Genomic DNA, 27,171 nt, shown 5'->3' on the forward strand with positions numbered 1-27,171 from the left:
AAATGACTGCCATAATGAGACAAATATGGTATTAAGTTGGATTATAAAAATATATACATTATGGACAAAACTGTGCCATTTTTGCTGTGAATGTGCTGATGAGCATACTGCATCCAGAAGAGATTATTTTGTTCCAGAAAGACCACAATATAAATAAATAATTTTCATTTATTGAAAAATATCTGTAATCAACCAATTAGATGTAAACTATGCTTCTCTACCTCTCCCTGTACTTTCCCTTTAGCAGAGTGAATGCAGTAATAATTCTATATTGGATGTTGCTATGAAGATGACCTTCTCTTCATTTCATTTGAATTTCGTTCATCCTTCAGTCAAATGAATAGAAAAAGCTGTGACTATTTCCTAGCATTGCAGAATAGCTAAACAGGGAATTACTTTTACCTGAATCAAAGTGTCATAAAACAATTTTGATTGGGAGGGATTTATGAGATTCATTTAGTCCACTGACCTGCTAAAAGAAGGACTAGGTAGATTTCTTTTTCAGTGTTGTTCTTATATCTCCAAGGATGCAGTCTAGGCAACCTCTCTGGGGAACCAATTCCAATAATTTAAAAGCTTTTCTTAACATTTGCCTGGAATTTCCTCCAGTAGGTATTGTGTCCACAGTCTTTTGTCCTGTCACCATGAACCTTCAAGAAAAGTCTGTTTTCTTTTTAATCAGATCTCTTTTCATCCTCTCTTTTTTAGACTGAATAAACCAAGTTATCACAGCTTCTTCTCATATGCTATGTGCTGCAATCCCTTAGTCATCTTGGCAACTCACGCCTTTTCTGGACACACACCACATTATGTCAATATATTCTACTGAGGAGGACCAAACTGGACAAAATAGGCCAGATAAAAAATATGATCTTGAGATAACTCTGTATACTTGGTATTATTTTCCAAATGGTCTATTTCCATGTAAGAGGTCTTGGCATCACTGTAGGAATTCTCTGAAATGCATTAGAAGAATGACAGATTTTGTCAAAATAAAGCAAAGCCAAAATTTAAACCAGAAAAGCACTCCTGTGACACAGCATTACTTATTACAGTGAGTATATATGTTGAATATGTATACTGAATCTTCCACTCTGATGTCATTACTGCCATTTCAGTAGGGTCTTGATGAAACATTAAAAAGCATAGAAGAGAATAGCAAGGATTATCAGGAGTATATAAAAGTGTGTTTCAGCTCGGGAAACACATGGCATCTGGGAGTCTTATAAATATTTTATTTCCTTGTTGTTGTACAAATTCTACATGTTTTCTGCATATGTACATCCAGCTCATTTATGCAAGTTTTCATACAGTCACATGTGGGTTTTTGCTTTTCAAGGAGTTCGGTTTAGGTTTTTTTGTAGGTTTTTTGTTTTGTTTGTTTTTTGGTTGCTTGGTTGGTTGGGTTTTTTGCTTTAATAGGTGGGTTTGCAGCATCTCAATAGGAACTTGTACTCCAACATTTCCTAATGTTTCTTCTTCTCAGACTGTCAGCCTACTTTGACCTGGGTGCACAGTAGTTACACCAATTCTGTGTAACTGAACCTGGGGCCAGGCTTTTGAGAATGGTTTCCTTCTCTGTAGCTTTTATTTTCATGTGGCATGACAATGCATAACAATACAAAAGAGAGAGACAGGACATAGTTATTCACTTTTGCTGTCACCAGGGGCTGTAAATCACTCTTAAATAACTGCTTTGAGTTCTGCAGGCATGAACCTTCTTTCTGGCAGTTTAGTTCAATTTTCCTTCTGCTTTTTATAAATAGTCTGTGAATGGAGCCTAATATTTTATCATGGATGGCTTGAGTCAAATTTAAATAGAAGAATACTAAAATGAGTATCTCCTCTTCCACCCAGTTTGACTTTTCTACAGCTGGTGAAAAGCTGGTTGGGTCTGGAATAAATAATTTTCATCTGTTTCAAAGCATCTGTGGTGAAAGAAGTATCAAAATTAAACAAACCAAAACAAACCTAAACCCCAGCTGCAAATTTTCAGATAGTTCTTTTTTTGTAGAGTGTCAAATTTGCTACCTCAAAGTCCAATTAGAGATCATTTTCTATCCAGTTCTGCAGCTGGCAGAAGTTGAGTGAATTTGCCAAACAGCTAATGAAGATTTGCACTGAAATAAATGTTGTTTAAACAGACACAGTTCAACGACTTTAAATCCTATTGTAAAAATAGGTATGGATTCCAGTTTTTAGGGATTTAGTAGTTACTTGTTCTAGGGCATTTTCTAGGTGTTTGAAAGGTTTGGTTGACTCAGGAAGAAGTGCTGTTTTTGAGTGGGTGCATAGTTTTTCTGAGAGGATTTAAACTCCTACAGAAAGTCACTATGAGACCAGACAAAAGTCAGAAATTATGAGATTAGTGGTATGTGAAATGTGTGCTGGAAAAACGATGACAGCACAGAAGGCCCAGTGTCACCTGAAGAAGCATTTTCCTTTCATTTCAGGCAAACTGAAAGGTATGAACCATTAAGGTACTGTAAGTTTTCACTGAGTCACATAAAACACCCAGACGTGTAATAAGGAGAGAAGTGCAAGGGACTGTGAGGCACTGACAGTCATGTCTGCATTTTATGTACTTCTTGCATAAGTGCAGAGGAAGATTTTCCTTTGTCTTCACAGTTAATAAAATGTTCTGTTTTGGTTTATAGGTATGAATATACAACCAAGCTAGTGTATAGATGATAATTATAGACTGTCACTGATATACTTGCTCTTCTGTGGGTACAGAAATGACTGAATTGTCATATAAAACCAGCACATTTTTAATGAGAACATATCTATATTCCAGCTATTTTCTCACCATTTTAATAAAGGATTGATCTGTCTGATGATTTTTAATGTCTGAAATTAGTGATGGTGAGACCAGACACCAACTAAAATTAAGTTGGTCATTTCTGAGATGACATTTAATGTAAAATACTCCAAGGGAAATTAGTTTTGAAAGTCTAGTCAGGAATGAACTTGTACTACCACAGCTGGGAAAACAGGCAATCACTACTTCAAAAGGAGTTCATAGCCTTGACCAAAAAGTAGGATATGTACTCTAATAAGGATCCTGCTATTTACTTGTTGTAGGAACCATTCGAATTTTGGCATTCTTCACAATTCCTATCTTCAGTTCTCTTGTTTATTTTTATGCTGGATTTTCCTTTTGAAGGTAATGTCTCATATACTGTGTATTGTAACATATCATGAGGTCAGGAATAAAGAAAGGAGAGAGAAGCATTATCTAAACTCAGTGATGTTAATATGTATCTTCTGTTGATATATCCACACATTTTAGGTTGCTGTATCCCTCTTCAAAGACTTGTATTTGTCTGATCTTGAAGTCCAAACTACTCCAAGCCTGCATTAGATAGGAAACCAATTTAGAAATCCCATTTCCTGCAACCATAAGCCAAAGAGCTGGATGTCTGATGAATTTTTATCACAGAAAAAAGACCTGGGAGACTCAGTGTGACTTCTGAACTGTTGAATGGGAAAAAAAGTGTGCTTAGTTAAAATTAGTGTTGTTGATTCGACAAGCTCACTTGCTCAAAATTCACCTGTTGTTTTTCAGAGAAAACATAATGCATTATTGATTTAGTGACTGATATTTTTAGGAGTCCATTTTGTGATACCCCGGGTCCTTCTGCAATCATCCTGCATCATCCTTCCGTGACTATATTCTTCTTGTACTTCTACTCCCATTTTATAGTTATGTGTGGACATAATTAACTTTTTTTTTTTTACTCATGATAGTAGAAAAATCTTCACTAGTACATTGAATATGTGGAAAAAAGCAGCCACTCTAAGTGAAAAAACTATCGTGGCAATAAGTAGTATGCTCATTTATAAAAAATATACCTGAATGTTCATAAACTCAGAGCAAAAATTATTTATATATCATAAAATATTATAATACTGCAAGTTACTTCACAGAAATGCATTCATCTCGCGTTGTTACTTCTGAATTTTTCCCTGTCTGCTGCAGGCAGTGGTACAAAGCGGTTGATAGCTACAGTTTGAGATATAGACTGACACTTTCTTCTGCAGCAGTCATGAGTGAGTTATTCCAATCTGTGCTAGCACAGCTGGAAAATTTACCTTCACACGGCTGGAATTCCATTTCACCCTGTCATGATACACTACACTGCGTCTGTTTCTTCATGAGCTACAGCACTGGTGCAATGTATTCTCTAAGGTTTCTGCCATCACAAATACAGCCACTAAAGCCATCTATTAAAAGTAAGTTGAGATTGAAGTGCTTCAATATGAAAAAAAAAAATTATTTTGTAAATAGTGAGCTCTCTCAGTTTAGAAAAACTTACATAATACCTTTATTTATTTTCACTTTTCTTTCAAGTCTTTACAGCTGCCTTTTACAGTTAATTTATAATGTTGCTGGACCAGGTGTATTTTAAGATTCTCTTTCTTAGTACTTACCAATGCATGGAATGCCTTAACTTTTATTTTCTTCATTTCAAGGGAAATGAAAAGGACTAAACCTTACCCTGATAATCAGCTAACATGAGGGACATAAACATGAAATAATTAATATGGGTTATTCCTTCAAGTAGTCAGCAGCAAAGAAAAAATGAGGCCTGGAAACTGGACCAAGCACAAGGCCAGTGTGCAAGTTAAATTCTCAGTAATTACATCAGCTTCTAAATATGAAACATAATTTCATTTAAATACTACCATTTCTTAAGTCCATGGAGAATTGCCATGAAGAATGTGAATTCAAGTGGTGGTTTTCCTTTACTTCAAAAGTTTAAAATATTAGTTGAAACTAAAGCTATCTTCAGTATTGGAATTGATACTCAAGCATCACAAAACGATGATTGCATTTACCCCTCTCTCTTTTAAATGCTACGCAGCAGAGGTGGCTGCTCTGTCTGATCCTGTACCTTTCATCTCACTTCCTCTCCCAATTCACTTAGAACTTTTCCTTCTAGAGTTGCCTGTGATTGGTGCTGTGAAAAATGTTCTATAGTAAATCATAGGTGTTCACAGCAGAGCCAAGTGAAAGGCACAGCTTGCATGTTGTGTGCCTTCAGCTCAAGACTCTTCTGGCCAAAATCAGCGTGTTGATCACAGTGCCATCTTTGTAATGCAGGTAGAAGGAGGAAGCGTAGAAAGGAGGAGAAATAAGAGCAGGGCCAGTTTTTTACAGTTAGTGAAGCTAAAGCAAGACCTGTAATATCAGCTTTTTTCTCTCTTTAATGGTGATTCTCGTTGTTGTATGTGGCAGATTACAGACATGACTAACAACTCTTGTTGTATTGTGTTTTTATATTTCTCTGACGGTTCTGTAATGGTTTGCTCCTTCACCCCCCATTTTCTCCCGGTGGTTCTACCCTGAGCTTTCCCACCTTTCCCTCAATGCCAATCTCCCTGAAAATGCTCAGTCATTCCCCTGTCCCCTCCCTGGTACCCTGTCCATCTCCTCATCCCACTTTCTCAGAATCTTCCACCTTGGGCATCGAGTGAGTGGACGAGGGCCAGGGGTCCCTTTCTTGAACTTCCCCCATTGTTTTTTGTGTCTATCTGTCCTTCCACCTTCCACTCCCCCAAATCCCCCCATTGGGTGGTGGGCGTCCCTTCCCCCTTGTTGCCACCTGGTATTTAAGATGTTGCAAAAACCTCGGGGGCACTTTCGGCTGTCGGGTACAATGGTATTCAGAGCTCCTCCGAGCTCGGATTACACCTGAAACTTTTTCCCCAGCCTTGAGTCGGCTCCCTTATTGCCTCCTCGGATGCCGCCTCTCCTCCTTACAAGGCAGACAGCAAGGCGCTCAGTCTTAGCCGCTCCCTTAATCTCCTTGAGACACAGGGCAGTGTCCCCTGCAGCTGACCGTGCCTCGGCCAGGCAGGCGAAGCCAGGGAGCTTCAGGATGGGCACAGCGGCAAGCTCTCATGTATTTATTAACCTTTTTCTACTTTTAATGGGCTAGCCATAAATTCTATTTGTTCAATATTAACTAGGAAGTGGGTGTTGAAATGTTATTTACAATGTCCTTCTCTGTGCCTCAAGAAATGAGCTACACCATGGTGAGCACAAAAAAATAAGCTTTCACTTGTGTAGGCAGGTTATGGTAAGCACTGTAGAATTTTTTGAGTTCATAAATAGGAAAATGTATTATCCTGCTGTGGAAAATGCAAACACATTCAATAGCAGAACTATCATTTAGGTTTTCAGAGTTTACAATGCTAAGAAGTGACCAGCCCTACAGTAGGAAGTCTGGTTTTTCAGTTTGCCTCAGAGGTATTTAAAACCAAGGTTTTAAAAGTTCTTATTCCATGGAAAATTTAGAGCATTCAAAACAAGTTCTAACTAGCTCACTGGGTTTTACTGTAATAAACCAATATCCTTTCAAGAATTCAGTTTTATAATTAAAGTGATAGGACCAGTGCTGTGGAATATTGACTTCAAAGGCTATCAAAAGAGTGACACTTTTAGTGGACATGTTGGCAATACGTTAGAGGAGACATTTCAAAACTTTGAGACAATGAAGACGGGATTTGCTTTACTTAAGTATAGGTACCTAAATGATAGAATTTTAATCTGTGTAATTATTCTGGGAAGAGAGCATCTCCAGAAAACAATCTGCAATTCATTTTGCCTCCATTTTTAGGGATTTATTTTTCCATTCAAAAATCTATGGAGATAGTTCTCCTTAATTGTTTTTGCACTGTCTATGCAGGCATCCTAGGCCTCAAGCTTAGTATAGACAATTACATTGTAGATATCTGCATCTTGAAGATCTTTCAAATCATGTGTTTCTATAATTAAATTCTGGTCTGCCCTTTTAGAAATCAGTCCATGAAGCCTCTCTTATGGAAAGTTTATCCTCTGAAGGCCCATAACACATTGCCTTCTTAGTCAACAGGCTGCTTTTTTTTAGCATCATATCTGGTTTTTTTGGAGCTAATATTGGTGGAAAAATGTCTGACTCCTTTAGGTAAAAGTGTGACTGTCAGTTTGAAAGTCTGTACATCTTTCAGTGTATAAAGAATATTAAGGTTTACAACCACTTCTCTATTTTGCAAGGGATATTTCACACAAAATAGTAAGTCAATAAGTGTACACGTAAGTACTGCGTCAATTGCTAGAGATTGCATAGTGAGAAAATAAATTCACCTCAGGGATATCTGCATCCAGGTGAGGCAAATTTCTGCCTTTTGGAAAAAAGATTTTTTAAATTATCTATACATTTTCAAAATTCTAAATTACAGGAAGCTTTATGCACAGATTTGATTATGAGTAGAACCCCTGAAAAAAGTATATAGAAATAAAGACATAGTGGAAGAAAAAAACCCAACCAACTTTAAGGACTTTAAAATATGCTGACAAAAAGCCCTGTAGAAGAGGTAGGTGTTACCTTTCTCCACTGAATATGTAGGCAGCTTGTATCTTCTAACTGAAATTACTCTTTACACCTGCCAGACTTTCAGAGGAAGATTTCAAAGTCTACGAGCACCATAAGTGCAATGCATCCTTCAATACTGTGATGTATGCAATTGGTCACTGAAGTCAGACTTATGGATCACTCAGCAACAGAGGTGAGGGTGATGACATTTCTTCTGTACCCTTGTTCTAAGTCTTCTCCTTGACCTGTTTTCATTATTGCTCAATGAGGAATGCCTGACCTGAGTCACATTATTCTTGCTCAAAACATACTTGTAACAGAGTCAGTTCTGTAATAGGAGACTGCAGCCAACTTAAAAAGTCATAGAAGACACTACAAATATTTCCATGGTCTTCACTCCCCTTCTGAGTTCATGTTTCTATGCCATGGTGAAGAAAATTGTTCATCTTTGTCTAGATATGTAACCAATCTTAATTGGAATTTCCCTTTTTTTCTGAAAATATACATTCTTTTACAGGGTCTCTGTAGCATGCAACATGTACGCTGAATCTCAACAATGGTTTTCTGAAAATTTAAATTTTGAGAGGTGGAGATTTAAAGAAGCAGACACTACACATATACATGCAATGAAAAAGATGTAAATGAGCAGTTTTGGATCTTCAACCCACCAGATCTTATTTTATACCACTGTTTTCTGATTTAAAAGTACGCCCTTAAGTTACATAAAACAAGTAAAATTATCAATTGCTTGATGAGCTATATTTAGATGGCAGAGTGCAAACAGTTAAAATTCATCACTTAAAGTCTTCATGTAATATATAACAGGGTCTGGTCTACATGACCTTTGTAATTGTATAGATATTTAGGCATTAAAGTGTCATGTGACCTAAATAAAATAGGGTCATATCAGTGTTTATCAGAAAACCCACAGGTGTCTGTGTGAGGTTATTAGGAGCTGACATGGTTGTGCTGAGTCACTATGCAGACCTTACATTCTGCTCTTTGGTTGGACACAACAGGGTAAAGAAGATCTCTAAAGCAGAGTTCTTGCCATTCTGGGGATATTAAAAATCTCTTGCCCCCCCCCCCCCCCCCCCCCCCCTTATCTAAGGACAGAATGTTACCATTTTAAAAAATTCCAATGCACATAATTTCACTCTGTTTATTTTTACATTATTTGTTTTGATATGACAATGCACTTTTCATAACTAGAGGGTTACTAAACATAAGCTGTGAACTGCAGAAAACAAAGGTATCACAGTACGGTAAAATTGTCTCCAATATTACTTCCTTCCATGGTAGAAGAAATATGAAACTTTCTTGGTAAAATGCTTTCCAGATCTCCGTTAAAAAGTCCCAATAGAATTTGAGTGTGTTATTCTCTCAACATACTTGTGTGCTTTCACTTTGGGAACACAGACACAGATAAAATGCCAGCCTTTTATCTTCAGATTGACCTGGATCAATCAGTTGAGTTTAAATTGCAGGTTTTGTTCTTCAAGATGAAAAATACGTCTCATTAGATCACTCCTTTCAGAATCCAAAAAAGCTTTCAGAATTTTTTTTCTTTAAACAAAGAATTATGGTAATATTTTCTATTATTTAAAAAGGAGAAAGAAATAATATTTCCCATTTTTAGTTTTAAATATTAAAAAATCTGAAAGAATTCAGAATAATATCTCTAAGTTTACAATATTTCTAGGCAGAAATACTTGTCTGTTTCACATATTTGATACTGATTCTGTATGATGCATTGATTTATTTCCAAAGACTCCGTGAATACAAAAGCTTAACAGTTCATTGTAATTACAGATCAATGTGATTTACAGTAAAGGCTTGGCATTAGGATCTTGGCTAGCACATTGTAACACACAATTGTAACATGCACTTCAAGTTATTCAATTCAGTGTCTTTGTCATTTTGTATTTCATACTCTAGAGAGATTTCAAAATTAAATAAAAAATGACACTAAACATGAGGTGCTTCAGCATACAATGTCATTTTGAAACTATCTAAGCAGATGAACCAAAACCAAAAAGAATTGTCTTTACAGCATGAAGCCATTATCATTTCCTTTTTTGAGCTCTACAATGAAAAGTCATGTAAGTAGCAGTAAATACTACATGTTTGACTACACTAGCTAATTAGGAAATAATTATGCCATGGCATTTTGTCAAACTTGCTGGTGCTCCATTACCATGCATTTCAGACTTAGCACATAGAATGCTGAATTATTTCTTATCATTTGTTGCTTTTGATATTTGATGTGGTTATTTTCTACAATAAATAAATAAAACCCAGTTGATGGATGATATAGTAAGTTTCTGTGTTTAATTAGGTCTGAAAAGGGCAGACGAATTACCACAAAACTCTTTCAGCACTTATATCCTTTTGCTTTTGCAAAACACTGAGAAACGGTTCAAGCTGAGAGAATTTCTTGATACTTATCAGCCACCCACAGTTTCTTCCAACCATATGAGAAACTGCAGGCTACATTTAAGTGTAAAAAGAAATGAGTGAATCCTTCTCTCTGGCTATTGATCCAGATTAAGCTTCCTTCATCATCTGTAACCTTCCCTCCAGGGTTGGTATTATAGTGATTTATTTAATTTGAAATTTTCAGAACCAGTTTGTCTGTCATTGCTTTACACAAACACAAATTCAGGGATAAATGGACAATAGAAATAAACAACAGAAATTGTTAGTGAATCAGAGTAATTATTCCATCTATTGAATTTAAAATTCCCTTATCAGAGTTTTTCTGACATTGTGTCTGTCCTTCAGATGATCCATCTTCATATAATAAGTAACACAGGGAATGCTGTAAAGTTATAAATTTATCTTTGCTTTTTTTCCCCTGTACTCCTCTCTGATGAGACACCACCTGGAGCACTGTGTCCAGCTCTGGGGCCCCCAGCATAAGAATGACACAGACCTATTGGAGCAAGTTCAGTGGAGGCCACCAACATGATCAGAGGGCTCGAGCACCCCTCCTATGAAGCCAGGCTGAGAGAGCTGGGATTGTTCAGCCTGAAGAAGGCTCCTGGAAGACCAAGCAGCAGTCCTCCAATACCTAAAGTAGGCCTACAAGAAAACTGGAGAGGGGCCTTTTACACGGGTTTGTAGTGACAGGACAAGGTATGGGTACCTGTAGAACAACTGGTCTTACTATAAAGACTTAAGTAAAGAAGGAATTACGTGCCTCAAACTCTCCTCATCCTTTCTCACTATGTTTCCTCCCACATCCTCTAAAGGATAGAGATTCTCCTTAGACCGTCTTTAGTAGATGATGTAGTTATAGAAACATTTGTATTGTCTTTTATGGTACTATCCAGAAAAGGTTCTAGTTGAACTTTGGCCCTTTTAAGTTTCTCCCTGCATTACCTCACAAGATCCTTGTAGTTATCCTGAGTTTCCTGCTTGTTCTACCAAATGTCATAAATTCTTCTTTTTTTTGAGTTCCAGACAAATTTCTCTGTTCATTCAGGCTGATCATCTTCACCATAGACTTATCTTAGTTAACTTTGAACAGTTGTATTCCATTAGCTTTCTAAGTATTCTTACAAAATAGTTCACATATTTAAGATGGAGGCAATTCATTTTAACATTGTAAAGCAGTGAAGGAACTTTTTAATAACTTTTCCTCTTTATTTAAATACTACCATAACATATTGATGGAAGTTTTAAATGAAATATTATTATGCATTAAGCAGCAGTTTAACTTTACAAGACAATTTCTAATTTAACATTTTTAAAAATCACTATAGGCTGTTATTTGAAATTGCCGTCCAAGAAATTATAATTTTTTATGAGTTTTTATGAGCAGCTTTCCAATAAAATTTTATCAATTTTGGAGCCATAACATTTGAATAAGTTCTTATTATGTGTAGTTAGTACAGTGCTTGCAGTTTAACATTAATACTTAATCTAAACTAAGTAGAGAGCAATATATATAAACATATAATTATACATACTTCAGACGTTTTATTAACTACCTTTTTCAGTGTACAAATCTGTTTCTAACCTGTTTTTCTAACAGGCATTTCTATGTATATTAACTATTTTTGCTAAATTTACAGCAAAATAATTACAATTGATCATGCTATTTATGAATGCCAGAATTTAGGATATATATTGTTTACTCTGCTCCTTTTTACTTGTATCATCCTGTACTGTGTATTTCCAGAAAGTAAATTAATGTATATAAAAAACAGTGGAAGCATGCACTGCAGCAAAAGATTTCTGTCTTCAAATCATGCTTCAGATATCTTTTGTTTGCAAATGCTGATTTTCACCAACTGTGAGATTACACATGCAAAGGATTTCAAAAGCTATAACCCTGTTCTTGTATGTAACTCTAGGAATCTGACATAAATCTGCATAAGTTATTCACCTCTGGTTGCAGGTAAATATACTCATTTTTCATGTAACGTTCCTAGGAATCATTCTGCTGCACTAAAAAAAGTTCATTGTGTCTAATTTTATAGCTGTTGAATTTAAAATAGCTGGTTGGATTACCTCTGCATGCAGCTGGAAAATGAAGAAACATCATAAAACAAGGATGCACAATTCCCTGTATATGAGTGAGAGAAAGGGAATACTCTTTTTCCATGGAGAAGATAATGTCTTGAATGAAGACTGGCAAATTAGTTGTATCAAAGTGGTAAAATTCAAGAGAACCTGTAGTCAAGAATCTGTAGTCAAAACAGTCATCTGAGAGATAAAAAGATGAAAATCTGTCCTCAGCATGGCAGTTCCTGTTTTATTTGAAAGTGAAGCTAGAAAAATACATGATAAAGACACAAATATTAAAACCCCTATTTATTTGTATGGGTTAATATCAGGAGGAATCTAGAAGTGTTATACAGGTTGATGTATCTGTGCTGATAACTGCAGTTCTAGATTATTTGTTGGTCTGACTTTGTTGGCAAGAGTAGACCAAGGCAGTAGTTACTAGTGATGCATTTAACAAAGGGGGCAGGTAAATTTTTGTAGACATTTCAATGGCTATAAATTACTGGATGACAGGGAGAATATCCTCTGGAACTCTCCTTGCATTTAACCCTTTCCATACCTAAGCAGCCATTACACCCACTAGCAGAGATGGGTTAGAACGTTAGACAAACACCTTAGAAGAATTCTCCCAGCTACAGATTCAGACTCCTAACTGCATATCTCCAAATACTGGTCTGTATTCCAGGTATGTGTTTAAACTCCCATTATAGGGAGTGGAGAACTACTCAATCTGTGTAGAGTATCATTGTGATGACCTGCATCCACTTTCAGGTTTGTTTTTTGCCAATACTTACTGACAGATCATTTCCTGATCTCCCTGAAGCCATTATCTGTTTCTCTGTATTCTCAGGTTTTATTTAAAAGAAAGTAAATCTCTAAACATTGTGTTTGTGAAGTTTAGATGTGAATTGAATACAAGCAACACAAAAGTATGTGAACGAAGAACAAAATTACTCTGAGATGTATCAGAGTCGTTCCTGATTTTCTTGGAGAAGAATATAAGAAGTCATATTTAGCAGATGTCACCACTCACAAATCTATAATTTCTGTGCCTTTAATTAGCTGATTTACAAAATAGTGTGAAAAAAAACTTTTATTCTCTATGGCTCAGGTTTTTGGGATCACAGTCTCTTGCTAATTTTCTGTAAAGACACAATGTGTAATGGTGCCAAAAATTATTGGAATTTTAACAATATAGCCAGTTAATTTTTGCAAAAACCTTAAAAGGCAAAATGTAAGGACTTTTTCAGGCCTTTAAGCATAACTAGGGAGAATCAAGCTTGTGAAGCTAACTAAAGCCAAGAGGTAGTACAGCCATATTTTGAGCGGACATAGAGTTAGTGATGGAGGTTTGCTGTACTCCATCTTATTTTTCATCTTGTTTTCTTCTTTAAACTGGTGTCTTATTTGCCTTGTTATACACTTACATTGTTTTTTACATGAGATGCTTGGTGTTCCATGACAAGTGAAAAAGCTAGGGTGAATGCAGTAGATACAAAAATAGTGACATGGTAGAATTATATTATACACATGATTATAACATTAATAACACCTCAGAGAAAGGTGAAATATAGAGGAAGGAAACAATCCCAGACTGTGAAACTTTTCTCTTTCGCTATGTCTACTGTCACAAGGAATGTCTAAGTGCTTGTGTCAGCAAACATATTCATCCTACAGAGAAAGTTATTGCTGTCACAGTGAGGCAGCTTTTCAGTTACAGCAAAATAAAAGTTTATCTTCTGTAGAAGTGTCTTTTGTTTGTCAGAGACAGAATTTCCTAGAATAAATGCTGCTGCCCTTCTGCTAAAGTCCATAGCCACTAAATCTGTGTAACTGAGGATTCAGCATCCTATCTCATCTCTTATCATTGGCCAGTTTTAATACCCTTTATCTCCCAGAATATTTGTCAGGGACTTAGAAATCATCTTCAAGGTGCAAAGAAATATCTTGCTGAGAATCTTAAATGAGTGAAATTCTTCCAGCATAAATAGCATTGGAAGAAATTATTATTATTATTATTATTATTATTATTATTATTATTACTACTACTATTATAATATTTGGTTAATAAGTACACTTGGTTAATAAGTAGCAGTGTGGTCTGCATTTATTAGAAGATTCCCTGTATTGCTTTAGTAGAACACAGGATAAGGTGATCCTGATTCAATAAAAAAGTAGGAGCTTGTGAAAATCTCTCATATTGAGGTTATTTCACTTGAATATCAGAGATAATTTTTAAACTGTGGCCATTTAATATGCCCAAATTATCAGTTTCTAATGGCCTTCTGACTCTAAGATAATAGCTGTACCCCACTACAAAAACTGTTCTTTGGCTGAACCCTTTTGTGGTCTGTGCTTGAGTATGAGTAGATAAAATATCTCATTGTGTTCGAACTTGTGTTTAGAGCTTTGACAATTTTGCATGACAAACCATTGTGTTCATGAAAGCATTTCAACATTTAAAGTAGTTTAAGTGGCAGGGTTAGTTGGGGTCAAAAATAGAATAAAATCAGTCATGAGATGATTTGCATCTGGATTTGTCTGGTAAATTGTGGTGAACTAACCCAAGTCTGCCATCTAGATCACGTAGATTTGTTTTATCATGAAATGGGAGAAAGAACATCTTTGGTTCACCTCATCCTAAGGAAAATACCTAAAGTACATAGAAGTGATATAGACAAAATAGGTCAGATTAACCAAGCTTTGAGCCTAATTTTATCCTTTGACTGAAGAGAAACATAGGGTCAGCCACAGAGATGTAGAAGTTAAAACCCTAAAAAGCTTAAATGGGTAAGGTCAGTCCCACTCAGCCTTAAACTATAAGCAAAGAACTTTTAAGTGTTTCAGTCTTTTTATCTGACAACGCAGTTAATAATATTAAACCACGCACAGGCCCTGCCTGTTAGTATCGGTTAACGTGCTACCCAAGAATTAGTACCAATTTGATAGCTGAATCTGGCGCTGGGCTTGACAGATCTCACAAATATAGGCTGAAGTGAAGTAAATAGAGTAGATATATTCTTCCTAGGATATCTTATAACCTAATGTAAATCTTTTGAGTGAACCCTACAGCACACAGGAATTGGAGAAACACTGTGGAGGTTGAGTTCTAATGTTTTTAATGCTCAGTAACACCTTTAGTGTAATCAAATGCAGTAATAATAAGGTCTTGTACTGTTTTTCTCAGTGGTAGAGTTAATTTTAGTCATAGCAGCTTGTATGGTGCTGGTTTTGATTTGTGACCAAGACAATGTTGATAGCGCACCGATATTTTAGCTGTTGCTGAGCAGTCCAGTAGGGTGCAAGTGGGGTGAAGGTGCACAAGGGGCTGTGAGAGGAGGCCGGCAACGTAGCTGACTCCTACCAAACAAATTAATATTACAGATTATATGATGCTGTGCTCAGCCAAAAAAAAAAAAAAAAAAATCTAGGGAAGAAAGGACAGGACATTTGAAGTTATTGCATTTGTTTTATGGAGTAACCATCACTTTGATTCAGCCCTACTTTCCTGGAAACAAATCCACACACAGGTTTTACTTCACCTACTGCTGTATCCATATCATTATCCACAGACTTTCTCACTTTCACTTTTTATGTGAATGAAAAGATGTGTGAGGCTGACGTGTCTACCTAGGAGTGGCCCGTAATAGCTCTTAAAAGGCAGAAAGAAAAATTGGGAAAAGCTAGTGTTATGTCATACAAAGCTATCTCAAGGATTTATTTTTTCTTCTTTTAAGAGGGAAAGAATATGCCCAGCTAAAAAATGTGAAATTTGGATGGTAATTTTTAGTTTTTAAATAGCCTATTGTGCTTATTATTATTTTCAAAATATTTTCTTCTCTATGATTTGTCTAAATTTTTTTTTAATTTAGCCCACTGCAAGTGTAAAACATAATTGTAGCGTGTATTTTTTCCAACTAAAATGAATGTTCAACTTCCCACGTTAAATAAATATTAAGAAAATATACACATCAAACAAAATGTAGTTGAGCTTTCACCTGATGCAGAAATACCACAATCCATATTAATTTCTCTCAGAAAATCTTGGGAAGATGTGTTAATCTTATCACATGTTTTAGGAAAGCTAAAAAGGCCAGACTAGGATGGAAAACTCACTGTCACAGTTCTTAGAGAGAGAAATTGGGGAGAACATGCTGAATTTAGGATTTAAAGAACATTGAGTCTGATTACCCCTTTTTACCCTGCTGGTTCTTGTCTGAAAGCTACAACTACAATCAAATATTTTCCCACCAAAAGTTACTATAGTGGCATGGATATGGCCCATTCCCTGTCCAGAATACCTTGAAATGGTAAGGTGGCCAAAGTTACAATTCTTGTGCTAATAGCATTTTTAACACAGGTATAGAAGATGAACAATTAGGGTTGTCTGACCCCGTGTGAAAGGTTTGCATTGCTAGAAAGGTTTTACTGTACTTTTTAAAGGATTCACAATATAATTAATTCTTGGAATAAACCATTTGGTAAAACAATGGTCTTCATTTCAACCTAGAAGGAACCTAAGGTCATTATAATCTATTATAATGATGATGCTGGGATGAATTAACATTTATTTAATGTACAATCACACTCTAAAAGAAGGTCACAGGGTAACCTTGTTGCTTAGCACAACGACAAAGGCAATGTAGAAGGTGAAGGGACAACTGTACTGAAGTCCACATGAGGAAGAAAAGGTCTTGCAGTCTGATAAAGTACACAGTGCAGAATTTAGTATTTGAAATAATCTGTATAATACTCGTAGATATTTTTATATCAATGAAACCATTGAATCTGGAAAGTCTGGCCTTTCTACTTTGAATAGCTTCCTAAGTTACTGTTTATCAAAACACATTGTCAAAGTTTTTTTCTACATAAATAGAGATTATATACTGTAGATAAAATACCAAAAGTATGGCATACAACTTTGGGATATATTTATTTAAAAATTCTAGTTAAATTTGTACTAAAGTTAATCTAATTAAAAATGTAGACTGAAACGTGTCAGAAGCATAAAACAAAGTAAGAAATCATATTGAGGAGATCTTATAAACAGTGTAAATTATATTGCAATGTCAGATATATTTAAATCACAAATGAATAATACCACTTTTTGATATTATCTTCAATAAGAGAGAGAAATTAATAAGACAAATATTTCCAGGTAACTTTACACTCAGAGAGGCATGGGCACACATGCTTACCTGCCTCCTGATAGAGCCTTCACTAGGCAGATAAGAAATTTGGGCTTGCATCCTCTTCCCCTGAGGAGAGTTTTATTCGCTGTAGTTGACTACTATGGAAAACTGGGTGGCAGTTGTGGGAATTAATTAAAAAAGAGCCATTAAGTCTTCATTTTGGATATTTGTGCTGCTGTACTATGTCAGTGTTGTTGAGTAGCATTTATTTTTAAATTTCAATAAGAGGTATACTGCAGTTAGGGCTTCGCCTGCAAATGCCTGAAAAACAATATATTGCAAAACACCAATGTCTAGGAAACCCAGGCAGAAACCAGACTTCAGGTTTTAGATTCCATTTTCTAATTTAGGCAGTTCAATCTTCTTCAGTCTTGCCTTTGATAACTGATTTTTCCTTTTAATCTCAGCCATCATCTTTTAACAGGTCTCTGTTTCTTTCCTCTTGGAGTGGAGAGGCATGAAATTCTGAGTAAAATCTGTTTAGATTATACTGTCTCTTTGACTGGGAGCAAAGACAATCATCTTGAAAAACACAGAACAGGTAATTAATAGATTTTTAAAAACCTTTATTTATGAGGTACATTTCCTTCTACTATCCCTCTTTTTTCACAATATTCCATTTCACCAACACATTACACACCATGGACAAATTGTTCCTAAAATGAAACAGCATGATCTCCACTTAACCAAGAAAAGAAAAGAAGATTGATGTATTCTAACTAAATTATATGAATGAAGGTCAGAGTGCAGTTTTGATGCTTTTGTGTCATATTGGTAAGAAAGGTAAATCTTAATATGGCTGCTGGGAAATCTGACAATGTTTCACTAACCATTCAAACTCCTGGAATTTCAGCTCCCATGGATAAACGTGTACACTGAGTGTTTCCAAACTACTTCTTAATGCTAGGAGTTGGATGTTAGATACAAGGAGTATTATAGATTTAATGAGCAGGGATTACTTTTGCTTGTCTGATAGTCCATCCTGGATATCTTTAAATTTCTACAGCTTGCAAAAGGAAAAACGGTATGAAGGTATGCTTTCAGATCAGACAAGCCTTGGGAACTGTATTGTTTTCCTGAAGTTTTAATTTTTTAATCTCACGAAAATATTTAAGCCTTATCATGTTGTTTCTGATTTATATTTGAATTAACAGCTGCATGATAAAGATGTTGCAGTGAGGTTTTGAAGAAAATAAGGCAATACACTTAGAAACAACTTGAAATCATGGAGGATTTGGGCCTAGTTCTAATGGCTAAGCCACAAACAATGCAAGTAATGCCTTTGTTCTTGAATTTTATTTTGCACTTTTCTGACTGCTGTCATTGTAAGGAAGATGAATGTGTCAATGGTGAGTTAAAATGACCTGAAGGCATCTCTGACTTACATCAGCTGATAATATATCTAAAAAATGAAACTGTAGATGGAAGACTGTAGTCATGTCCTGTTTCCCCTACTGTGGTAGCAATAGTGACAAAAAGTGCTGTAATTTATGAGTCTGGATATTGGTGTTTTAAGTCACAAAAACATATCTTCCTCCTCTAAGTACACTTCTTTGCTATGAAGCACAGCTCATCAGAGGAATCTGAGTGATTCATTTGGAAATATTTAATTCAATGATACAGGTGATTCCTCTACAGTCTAGATTGTTTAAAAAGTAAAGTTGGCTTTGTCAGAATTTTTTTAGTGGGGGAAATTCTGTCAAGATCAAAGGATCAAAGTGTAAGGGTTGTGGTTGTACAGATGACATGCTTTCCCATGTATAAGTAGAAAAGAGTAAGAAGCAGAACTGAACAGGAAGGCCAGACTTTTTGTTTTCTTTCTATAACCCAAGACTTTTTAAAAAAATTATTCAGACACTGAACAGGTGGAGCTTCTAAGGAAGAAGTTCTTGTGCTAGTGCAACTCCTTAATTCTTAAGTAAATATATAATCCAATTAGTATAATTCCTTGAAGTTTACTTTAAATCTAGCTGGTAAAATAACCAAGAGCTACACACTTCTTTTTTTCCTCTTTTTTAATGAATGCTAGTGGAATGAAATGACCTGAAACTTTTTCTTCCATCCTTCTTTTTTGTTTTCCTATCATTGTAAAAAAAAAAGTTAAATGACAATATGAATATATTTGAACACATTAGCTATAACTTCATAAAATTAACAATCTCTACATGTCATATATTATTTTATAACTGTTTTACACCTATTCATTTTCCACATAAATATTTGAGATAAAATCCATATGTACGTTATTTTACTATACTGCATTTTTCTCCCCAGTTGATATTTATATTCCACATTTGAAAGGCTTGCATCCTTTATTCAGTTACCAATATTTGAATATGAAGTTGAATTTATCATTTGTAATGATGAAAACCCTAAAGATAAACATCTAAAATGTTTTCATTCTCTATGTGTGTTACTTTGAAAGCTCCAGAAGACATTATTTTAGGGTATTAGAAAATATTTTATGCAGCTTTTGAAAATTTACTCGTATTTTGACATTTAAAAAGATTCTTTGGGCACTAGAGCTTTCTGAATAACACTTTCAGTTGTCCTCTTTGCAGTTTGCATTTTAAAAGGATAATCACAATGGTACTTATCAGGTTTGCTGTAAATTATAATGCCCTTGCACCCATCACTAATCTCCAAACCTGCAGCTCACCATAAAATGGAACTTTAGAGATTGGATTGCTTCTTCAACTTCCATCAGTGGTTTTTATATTTTAATATGACACTCCATTATGGTTAGTTCCTCATGTTGAAGTCATTAGATATTTATGTGAAGTAGCGTATTTTTATCTTTGTTGCTGAACAGCAATTATTTCAAACAGTTTGGGTTGCTATTAAGTGAAGACAATTTTTAAACTGTTTTAATTTTCTGTGAGCCAAAGTCTATATGCCTGTTCAGCTTTTTTTGCCTTCCTACTGTTTGATCTTTTTTTTTTCCCTTCTGTGCTCTCTTGTAGTGTCTGAGAGGAAGCAGAGCTGGCTTTTTGTTTCAAGTGCTCATGAACACAGTTAATTCAAAGATTTATCGTCTTGGAAAACAGGCAAATGTTGACATTCCAATTTTCTTTTATGAAAGAAGTCCACAATTTCAGCCACGTGCCTGTCTTCCCTCTCTCCCTCCCTCCCTCCCTCCCTCCCTCCCTTCCTTCCCTCTCTCCCTTCCCTCCCTTCCCGTGTGCTGCTTTGGGTTCTGCACTAGGAATCTAATTTGTGGAAACCAGGGTTTGGACAGTACAGGACTAGTGGGACCTGGAATATTTAGTGGTCTGCAAACAATTCCAAATCGATAACTTCAAGTTCACTCAGGAGTTTAGAAAAGGCTTCTGTGCTTGTAGCAACAAAGCATTGCTTAGCTAGATTGCATTGCAGGTTTTATATCTGCAACTGGCAAATTCCCCTAAAGTAAACTGCAAATTCAAAGGGAATTAAATAGGGTTTTTTTTTTCTACCAGTGATTTAAAGGATAAAAATAAGTTTTCACTTTGCTTGAGCTCCAGTGTGTCACATCTGTCCTAAATGTTCATATATACTATAAAGCACGAATGTAATTTCTCTTCTGTAAATACTCAGGACTTCTTAATAGAATTGCTCCCCTAATTTGAATTTTATTCCTGTCGCAAAAGCAGCAGGGTAATTATAAAGCACCGTGTAAAAGGGAATGTTAAGTAAAGGTACCCACATAGCTGTGAGGTTTGGCCTTGTCGATCCACCTGAGCAGGATGCCTTGACTGCTTGACTCAGTTGTAAGCAACAGATGCATCAATCAGCCTCATGACAGGCGTATGTTTTAGCTTTGTCACTTTGTCTGCTCCTGCCCACAACTTCTTTGGGATACACTGGGGTGCATTGACACTTCTCACAAACCCGTAATATTTATAACTGATTTACTTGTGTAGGAGTAAATGTTATGTACAAAGAAATAATATTTAGATAGTCTTTGTTAACTGGATGGGAACCTTTGAGATGCTCCTGGATTTCACCTATTTTTCCAGTCCCAAAACATTGTGAACTTTCAAAGAGAAAAATTAAAAGACAGTTTTTATGGCAAAAGAAACTCACTATTGATATCAACATTCCAAAAGAAATACATGTCTCCTGACCTAAAAATCAAACATACCAAAATAAAACTCTTCACTTTCATTTTAGAAGAGTGATTGAAGTAAGCATGTTTTTTTTTTAAATTGCATTGCAATCTTTTACATTGTAATCCCTTGCATGTGTATATGCATGTGCTTTTCCTGAAGACTGAAGCTCTAGATTTTTAACTGCTGTTATAGAAGATTGAAATATTTCAGCTAACTTAGAACAATCATAACTTGCTTTATTTGTTTTTTTAATCTATAGTTTGAATCAAATTTTATTATGTAAAGTGTAGGTAACCAAGGAACCGTGGTTCTACTTATTTTTTGAGTTTCTTATTTTTATAAGAAATTCACAAGATTTCTGATGTCTCATATTATTTTTGCTACGTCACCATCTTTCCTTCAGTTCCCTAACTACAAGTAACTTCTTTCGCATCATTCTGTTTTGTCTCCAAGGACAGACAGACTTTGAGGCTAGTGGTTTCTGTCCTGGAATGTTAGCTGGCAGAAAATTGCATTATCTCCTTCAGTTTCTACTTATGGTCTGTTTCTCCATTTATGCTGAGTGTACACAATTTTCTGTTTCTGCCTGTTTTCCTTCTTTTCTCCCTGTCTATTTGCACAGCTCAGATTCTTCAGTAGATTTGATGACCTTTTAATCATTTTGCAAGCAGGTTGGTTAGGCACAGTATTTCTGAGAGCCAGTGGCGGAGGGGAACAACTACTGTTTGCCAAGTTCATGACATGTCAAGCATGAATGAATGAATGAGCAAAACAGTCAGACACATTGTGGTCCAGATATTATTGAAAACACCTTATGAACAGTCATTCCATTAATTATGCTCTTTGCCACATTTCTTTACTGCTTTGTTGCTGCTTAATGGATCACTGACCCTTCTAGTTGTCCTTGCGCTGTGCTGAAGTACTACTACCTTCTGGAAGTGCGATGCTGTGAGACAACATGAGATATCTTTTACCAGGCTGAGGTGGTCCAAAATTAATTTTGGAAGTGATTGACACAAAGTTAACTTTCATCTTTCTTCAAAGTACAATTCATGCCAGTCTGTCCAACAGAGGTGTTCTTAGACCATCAAGTATAACCAGAAGCATTTATCATTATCTATCATTGCATTTGTCTGTCTTAGCCATTTATCCATTAACTGTCAGTGTAATAGCTGTGACGTCCTGAACACCAGATCCCTAACTGTTCTGAGAGAGCAATCACATGCATGAGCAATGTACAAGATGTCTGTGCATCTGCACTGATCGACATCCAGTTTTCCACTTCCTGACCTGATTTTGTAGTTTTTGATGCTACTGATGAGGACAGAGTATGGACACCTGACAGTAAAAACAACACACTTGCTTAAGTATTGATTTTCATGAATTAGATTTATCTGAACTAAAAATAATGCATAAACTACTGTGTTCTTTAGTAGTCAAAAAACCACACCCCTGAAGGAGTTTAATATCCTCATGAAGGACAGTGGGCAAACAGATCGAAAACTGGGGAACAATATGATATGCAAATTCATGATAGCTTTCAAACTATTTTATGCCTACTGGCAGCATTTTCTTGTATAAGAGGAAGGTTTCAGTTATTCCATGGCCCACAAAATGTTCGTTTTGTTCTGTTCATCGAATTCTTGCAACACAACCTCCACTGCTCCCCACATATACCTGCTACTCCAAGAAACACAAGTAGCAAAGATAAAATATGTTACCAAAAGTTTTGGCCAAGGTGAACTGAGTAGTGTTACACCAGAAGTTTTGAAACTCCTTACTAGAATTTTGTGTGTGTTTCTATTCCCAAACTAAAGAAAGAAAACCAGCAAATTGGCAAACATCCCTGCACATGCAAACATGGGTTTTTCCTAAGTGTTATTTCTCTTGGAAAAGGGAAAAATTAAAGGTTCTAGTATATTTTTATGAGACAAATAATGAGAAAAATGACATTCTCACACTATCACTAGATCATAAATTGAGAATCAATTTTGCCTTTATTTTATCCATATTGTGTCACTGAAGAACTGTCATTTCTTTAAGAGATTTGTTTTAATGCAGAGTTGGTTAAGTTTTGTTTGAATTGAAGGGGACTGCAAAAAAAAAAAAAAAAAATTTTCAATCTAATACACTTAACAGGGGTTAAAAAAGAAAAAAGAAAATAGGAAAAAAAGTTAATAAACATTATATTTCAAATTTCAATTTCCCTGATTGTTAAGAGTTTTCATAATTTTAATTACTATGATTAAGGAATTTATATATTTATGCAAAAATTATCGCATTACATAGTATTATTATTTTAAACTTATTTAAAAAAATAAGTCTGCATTTGCTTTCTAAGTTTTAGAATTTGCTTTTAAAAGACACCTCTAAACTTAAGTAGTTTCATCCATAAATGTTGCAAAAATGTAATTATTTGAAAAACATTCTTTACAACACATTACAAAATATGAAAAACAAAAGTTTTTATACCAGAATTATTTTTTAATTTCAGATTCACATTGAATTTTGAACACAATAATAATTTCATCTTAAAGGGGAAAAATTATGCAGCAAGCAGTATTAAGATACATGGGATTTACACATATTATGTTGTATTTATGATCTTTATTATTTAATTTTTGAAGACAACCAAGTACAGTCTTTGAAAGAATTTAAAAAAATTGAATGGAAACTTATAAAAAAAATCCTTATACCCTATGAACTAATTTCCTCTCCTGAGCCATGTTCTGTGACATGATTTTGAATCAGGTATTTATCACAATGAAAATTTCTGGATTATGAATAAAGGAAAATTCTCTCAGGGTCATTATAATTCTTTCTTTGTTTAAGCACATTTTAGGTCTGAAAATAATGAATTTGTGTCTTCTAATATGACTTAAAGCTAACTGGACATTCATTTACTGGCTAGTCAAGGTATCAGTAGTGACAGATGGTTTGTGGGACAGATTCTTAGCTCTTGTAGATTTATGAAAATGCATTAACATCAGCAGAGTGACATTGATTTATGTTGTCTGTAAAATATTATTTCTTCCTTTGCAGAATCTTACTTTGTTGCAAATGTGTTGAGATGTCTGTTCATAACAACAGTAAATTAAGTAAAGGAAAACATGTTTGCCTGTGTCTTTTCTGTGACAATTATAAGGTTTTCACTTCCCAGAAGTGCCTAGTAAATTATAAAAATGTTTCTCCTGAGCACAATAAAGAATAAATTTTACTAAGGAAGACATTACATTCTAGCAGCACACGAGGTATCAATTAAACCTCAAATGCCAGCCTGTAAGTAGCTGCAAGAAATGAAGAATTAGTTATATGAAATGACAAGGTGAACAGAAGAGCTGTTTTGATTCAGTATTGGCAGGATTTATACACTAGCAAAAGTCTCTGGCTTCTTTATTGCAACTGAAGGTATTACCATGGGTTTAAAGATTGACAGAACTTTCCCACAGTGCAACAAAATTATTTGCCTTGTTTCCTGTCCCTTGAACAATACAGCCTTTGTTTGCCAAAGTAAAATATCCCAACACTTCTGAGCCTTTTAGCCATTATTCGTGCTAGTGATTACATTACAATTTACATATCATGTCGATTGTGGATGCTATTTATAAATAGCTGTGGGGGGAAAGAAAAAAATTGGGAAGGAAAGGTTAAAAAAATATTAATCTGTTTAATTCCTCCTGAAAGAGCCAAACTGTCCATGCACATGAAATATTGCATATTTTCAACGCACATGAAATATTTCCAAACATGCTGAGCAATTAGAAACCTCTCTGTCTCACATCTTTGCATATGAATGTACCTGCTGTGAGAAATGAACTGTGATACAGCTCCTGCAGTCCATTCTACCCATTGGATCTGGAACAGGGCACTCTGCTAGGATTTCCATATCAGGGAAAATACTTTTTACAGGTGTCTGGTGAATGAAGAGTATTAACAGGGACCACCTAATCTTCAATGAACAGGAGTAACTTTGTGACAACAAATCCCATTCTTTGTAAAAGACATTCTTGAAGAGAAAACAGAAGTAAATAATTTTAAAAATAGTGAATATTTTTCCTGACCAGTTCTCTTATTTCCCCTTGACTTCTGTAGTCCTTATAAACTAATCTGAGAAGGATGAAGACATATCAATTCTTTGAGCCTCTCTCATGAGGCTCAAAAGCAGGTATTTTGGGGACACATAGCATATTCTTGGCAAAGCAGCATTTCGGAGGCATGTTGAGGGCCATATGCCTCCAGCCATGTCCTATTCCAAAGTTATCATTAACTTATTTTTGCTTGTGATCAATTGAAATGTCATTCAAGTAGTGCAATAGAACTACTGTATCCATGAGAAGGGAAAGAAAAATAGGACAGGCAGAGCAAGCAGGATGAAGGTTCTTTTACTATTAGCTGAGATTGTCCCTTTTCATTTCCATTGTAAAACCCAGAATGTCTTCTATGAAAAGAAAAATAACTACTTAGCATACTGTAATGCTATATAGAGGCAAGGAAACAGCAAAACTAAATTTATCAACTTCTCTGCACAGTTTCAAGTGATCTGTCAGCCAAATTAGGATATCTGTATTTCCTGAATTGTAACTAAGAATTCCACAGGAATTCTAGCGGTATCTCAAGCTGAGAGACTCCTGGTAGGGACAGATAGCTGCTGAGCTCTATCAGTCCTAAAGCCTGCCTCTGAAGAACAGTGAAGCCCCATTATGTAATCCATAGAAAAACTATAGATGTTTGTATCTGAGCCAGGAACATTAAATAAAATGCAAGATTTGCAACAGCATTTCTAGCTTTCTGCAGTAACAAAATAGGCAGGCATATATATTAATCTAATTTTGTCTTCTTCTGACAAAGACTGAAAGGGGAACACAAAATAACCTCTCTTCTTGGAAAAACTCCCAGCTGACAATACCTCTAAAGGAGAGAGGCTGGCTTAAACCAAATCCACTGAGAGGCAAGGATTTCTTACATTTCTCTTGCGTTTCATTGAAGCCCAGACCAAAGAAAGAAATATTAAAGGTTATGTTTCATTTCGCTACAGTGACATTTCTTAACTTAGCAGAACATGAGTAAAGGTGGCCTGTTGAGATTTGACATAACAACCAATGTCATCTTGTTGAGGTACAGCATATAGAACAGATGTCCATTTATAGCACAGTGAAAAATTTTTAATGCCTTTTAAAAGTAGACCTTTTAAAAAATGCTTTTTTTTTTCTTGAAGGCATCCTTTTCTTTTTCTTCAGAGACGAAAAGTTACCATACTTCATGCCTGCAACTACTGCAGTACTATGTCCTCCTTCCCACCCCTGATGTGATTTTTCTCTGGGAAGTCACAAACAAATATTAATATATAATTTCTTTTCAAGATTGCCGCTGTGCCCGCCCTGAAGCTCCCTGGCTTTGCCTGCCTGGCCGAGGCACAGTCAGCTCCTGGGGACACTTCCCTGTTTTGCATGGAGAGTCGGGGAGCAGCTAAGACAGAGCGCTTCGCTGTCTGCCTTGTATGGAGGAGAGGCAACGTCCAAGGAGGCAATAAGAGAGCTGACTCAAGGCTGGGAAAACAGTTTCAGGTTTAATCTGAGCTCCATGGAGCTCCAAAGGCCAGAGTATCCAACAGCCAAAAGTGCCTTCGAGGCTTTCGCAACATATCAAATACTGGGGCAGTAACAAGGGGGAAGGGACGCCCATTCACCACTGGGGGGATTTGGGGGAGGGGAAGGTGGAAGGACAGACAGACACACAAGCCAATGGGGGAAGTTTAAGGGAGGGACCCCTGGCCCTTGTCCACTCACTCAACGCCCAAGGTGGAAGATTCTGGGAAAGTGGGATGAGGAGCCAAGTCATGGACAGGGTACCAGGGAGGGGACAGTGGAATGACTGAGCATTTTCAGGGAGATTGGCATTGAGGGAAAGGTGGGAAAGCTCAGGGTGGAACCACCGGGAGAAAATGCGGGGGTGAAGGAGCAAACCATTACAGAACTGTCACAGAAATATAAAAACACAATACAACACAAGATA

Source organism: Anomalospiza imberbis, chromosome 1, assembly GCF_031753505.1.
Source record: "Anomalospiza imberbis isolate Cuckoo-Finch-1a 21T00152 chromosome 1, ASM3175350v1, whole genome shotgun sequence".
In the NCBI taxonomy this organism is placed as follows: domain Eukaryota; kingdom Metazoa; phylum Chordata; class Aves; order Passeriformes; family Viduidae; genus Anomalospiza; species Anomalospiza imberbis.